This window comes from Hylobates moloch, unplaced genomic scaffold, assembly GCF_009828535.3.
Source record: "Hylobates moloch isolate HMO894 unplaced genomic scaffold, HMol_V3 SCAFFOLD_1, whole genome shotgun sequence".
In the NCBI taxonomy this organism is placed as follows: Eukaryota; Metazoa; Chordata; class Mammalia; order Primates; family Hylobatidae; genus Hylobates; species Hylobates moloch.
Window position 1 is genome coordinate 205,955,297 of NW_026652276.1, and position 4,658 is coordinate 205,959,954.

At 40.0% G+C, this 4,658-nt stretch overlaps 1 pseudogene; it reads left to right on the forward strand.

Annotated features, from left to right (window-relative positions):
* Window positions 1-798: 798 nt before the first annotated feature.
* LOC116811190 (elongation factor 1-gamma-like) lies at window positions 799-2,695 on the forward strand (annotated as a pseudogene).
* Window positions 2,696-4,658: the final 1,963 nt, after the last annotated feature.

A 4,658-nucleotide genomic window follows, 5' to 3' on the forward strand; every position in this document is an offset into this window, starting at 1 on the left:
TTCTGACAAGTAAAACAATATCTTAGAATGATACCTCATAATACCACCTCAGAGTATCTTTGAAAATGATGAGATTTGCTCCCTATTTGATGTTGAATGATTACAAGACTTGAATTATGGGGATCAAAAAGTCAGTGCTGTTTTCAAAGAAATACTTTTGAGTAGCAGTACATGTGGAAAAAAAAAGCACAGTGCAATTATTCTATTAATAAAGTGACCAACACACAGTCATATATTACAGTAGAAGCACATTTCACAATGGCTTTCTAAAGTAAATCAACATGTAAAATAACTCAAATAAAATGATACAAGCTACACTTTGTTTTGTAATATATTTTTCTCCAAAGGCATAGATATAAAATTTATAAAATATGTATTTTGGTGTTTATAAATTATCCGAAGTACTTTCTTTGCTAAACAGGGCTGGCCATGTGCAAGACTGTGATATTGACAATTTGGGCCTTGGCTTTCCTTTATTTGGCATTCCCTGCCAAGTGGAACAAAATACACATTGCAGGGTAGGTAGCATTTGCTCTGTCTCTTCTTTTAACTGACAATATGACATATGCACACAGTAAACCTTTCAAACAGTACAAAGATAAACATTTATAGTAAAATACGAATTCTCCTCTCACTGTAGATCCTAAGTCCTGCAGTCCTCTCGGGAAGCAGCCTCTGCTGAGCTTCTTTTACATGCCTTTTCTATGCATATGAATATATATTTTAAATACATATAGATGGTATGTATCTTAAACATCAAAAAGAATCTCTTCTCGCCCCTTTCTTTGCGGAAGCACCATGACGACTGGGACCCTGTACACATATCCTGAAAACTGGAGGGCCTTCAAGGCCCTCATTGCTGCTCAGTACAGCGGGGCTCAGGTCCATGTGCTGTCCGCACCACCCCACTTCCACTTTGGCCAAACCAACCGCACGCCTGAATTTCTCTGCAAATTTCCTGCCGGCAAGTTTCCAGCATTTGAGGGTGACGGTGGGTTCTGTGTATTTGAAAGCAATGCCATTACCTACTACGTGAACAATGAGGAGCTGCGGGGAAGTACACCCGAAGCAGCAGCCTTGGTGGCGCAGTGGGTGAGCTTTGCTGATAGCGGTAGAGTGCCCCCAGCCAGTGCCTGGGTGTTCCCCATCATGGGCATCACGCACCACAACAAGCAGGCCACTCAGAATGCAAAGGAGGAAGTGAGGCGAATTCTGGGGTTGCTGGATGCTCACTTGAAGATGAGGACTTTTCTGGTGGGCGAATGAGTGACTGGCTGTTATCACAGTCGTCTGCACCCTGTTGTGGCTCTATAAGCAGGTCATAGAACCTTCTTTCCTCCAAGCCTTTCCCAATTTTGTAATATATTTTATTATATTTATAATATATATCATTATTATAATACATAATTTATATATAAAATATACGTCGTTATATCTGTATATAATTTATATATTATATATAATATCATATAAAATATTTTGTAATATATTGTAAAATATTAAAATAATATAATATATAATATATTTATTATATATATGATAACCGCTGATTCCTCACCTGCATTAACCAGTCTCAGTTCTGGGCTGTCTTGGGGGAAGTGAAACTGTGTGAGAAGATGGCCCAGTTTGATGCTAAAAAGTTTGCCGAGAGCCAACCTAAAAAGGACACCCCGCGGAAACAGCAGGGTTCAAAGGAAGAGCAGCAGAGCCCCAGGCTGAGTGGAAAGAGGAGAAAAAGGCAGCTGCCCCTGCGCCGGAGGAGGAGATGGATGAATGTAAGCAGGCGCCGGCCGCTGAGCCTAAGGCTAAGGATCCCTCCGCTCACCTGCCCAAGAATATCTTTGTGTTGGGTGAGTTTTTATTTTATATTGATTTATTGATTGATTGAGGCGGAGTCTCACTGTCGCCCTGGCTGGAGTACAGTGAGTGGTGTGATCTCAACTCAAGGCAACCTCCACCTCCCCGGTTCAAGTGATTCTCCTGCCTCAGCCTCCTGAATAGCTGGGATTACAGGCGCCTGCCACTACGCCCAGCGAATTTTTTGTATTTTTAGTAGATACGGGGTTTCACCATGTTGGTCAGGCTGGTCTCGAACTTCTGACCTTGTGATTTGCCAGCCTCGGCCACCCAAAGTGCTGGAATTACAGGCGTGAGCCGCCGCACGCGGCTGTGTTGGATGAATTTAAGCGGCAAGGACTCCAACAAGGACACACTGCCTGTGGCACTGCCATATTTCTGGGAGCACTTTGATGAAGATGGCTGGTCCCTGTGATACTCAGAGTATCGCTTCCCTGAAGAGCTCACTCAGATCTTCGTGAGCTGCAATCTCATCACTGGAATATTCCAGCGACTGGACAAGCTGAGGAAGAATGCCTTCGCCAGTGTCATCCTCTTTGGAACCAACAGTAGCAGCTCCATTTCTAGAGCCTGGGTCTTCTGAGGCCAGGAGCTTGCCTTTCCGCTGAGTCCAAATTGGCAGGTGGACTATGAATCATACACATGGCAGAAACTGGACACTGGCAGTGAGGAGACGTAGATGCTGGTTCGAGCGTACTTTTCCTGGGAGGGGGCCTTCCAGCATGTTGGCCAAGCTTTCAATCAGGGCAAGCAAGATCTTCAAGTGAACATCTCTTGCCAACGCCTACCTGCCTGCACCTGCCACTTCAGGGAGATGGGGGTCATTAAAGGAAACTGAACATTGAAAAAAAAAAAAGAGTCTCTTCTCTCCCACATGGCTTCCTTACTTTGGACAACTTTCTTAACCTCTGCTTGTTTCAGATGCCTCATCGATATAAAATTAACATAACATCACAGAATTAATTTGGAATTAATTTGTATTTTTAATAAAGCTCCTGGAAAGGTATCTGACACAAAAGGGAGCACTTTGTGTTAGCTATTATTGTTATTTACATTTTTGCCCAAGATCTCACATCGATAATGGACATAATTACACTTGGAATCCAAATTATTCCAAATTTTTTTAAGAAGTTATATAATACAGACTGTAGAGACAGGGTAATTAGCTGGGCATGGTGATGTCCACCTGTGGTCCCAGCTACTTGGGAGGCTAAGGGAGGAGGATCCCTTGATTCCAGGGGGTCGAGGCTGCAGTGAGTCGTGATTGTGTCACTGCACTCCAGCTTGGGTGACATGGCAAGACCTTGTCTCAAAAACAACAACAACAACAACAACAAAACACCAAAATCAAACAAAAAACAGACTGTAAAACGCTTCATGAATAGACAGATTTGTACTAAATTCAAAATAGGATTAAAAAATCCTTTAAACATATGCTTAGATTATACAGCGTATTCACTACAGAGCAAAATATACCTTTCCTTAGATACTTTTGCTTTAATTATAAATAGCAGAAGCAAATAAAGAAAAACACATAGGCTTTTTGTGGATTTCTTTGAATTTGTCCATTTGCTAATTTATTCATTCACTGTACACTTAATCTATATCTGACACAGACCTACATGAAAAAGAGGCAAATAGAATAGGCACAGTCTTTATTATCATGGAATTTGCAGGATGAGGGAGAAGACACTCCATAGTGAAATAATTATATATATGATATTGAAACAAAAGGTGAAATGCAAAGGGTGTGTTTGTGAGTGTGTGTGTGTGTGTGTATACGTGTGTGGTTGTGTGTGTTTAAGTATATGTATATAACCTGGTCTAGTCTTGGGTGTGGCAGAGGCCTTTTCTTTGGAAGTTTGAAGGAAAAATATTTTGATCTAAGAATTTTATTTCCGCCAAATTTGTCATTTAATTCTGAAAGGAATACAATTATTTTCTGTTATTGAAAGGCTTATAAAATATACCACACCACTCATATGCTCTCCTAACACACATTATTGGATGATGTATTCCAATAGAACCTCTTTCTCATTCTCTCCTTTTCTTGACAAAGCCCTTTTTTCTTCCTGTTTGCACAGAAATACACAATGTCCTTTTTTTTTTTTTTTTTTTTTTTTTTGAGACGGAGTCTCGCTCTATCGCCCAGGCTGGAGTGCAGTGGCGCAATCTCGGCTCACTGCAAGCTCCACCTCCCGGGTTCACGCAGTCAAAGTGGAGTGCTTCCAAAAGTTTTTGTTTCCTTACTTATAGAGTTTGTGTTAATTTATGCTAGTGTTTTAAATTTAGTGTATATTGTTACTAAGCATTTAATTTTATATACAGTAATTATATATATATATAAATAAAAATGTTAGGCTTGTGGTATATCTATGAATGTAAAAACAATGATCTGAGTTCACATAAAGTAACCATAATTTACTTGATCTGTCTCATACAGGTGCACATTTCAATATTACAAACGTAAACTTTTGCTATTAGACAGTATACTGCAATGAATAAGCTTGTGCATACACAGGTTGAGTACACCTTATCTGAAATGCTTGGGACCAGAAGTGTTTTGTATTTTGTATTTTGGAAATTTGCATATGCCTAATGAAATATCTTGGGGAACCCAAGTCTATACACGAATTCATTTATGTTTAATACGCACCTTTTATACATAGCCTGAAGGTAATCTTATACAACATTTTAAATAATTTTGTGTATGAAACAAAGTTTGTATATCCTGAACCGTCAGAAAGCAAAGATGTCATTGTCTCAGCCATGTTTGTGAGCAATCTGTGGTTGCCATCATT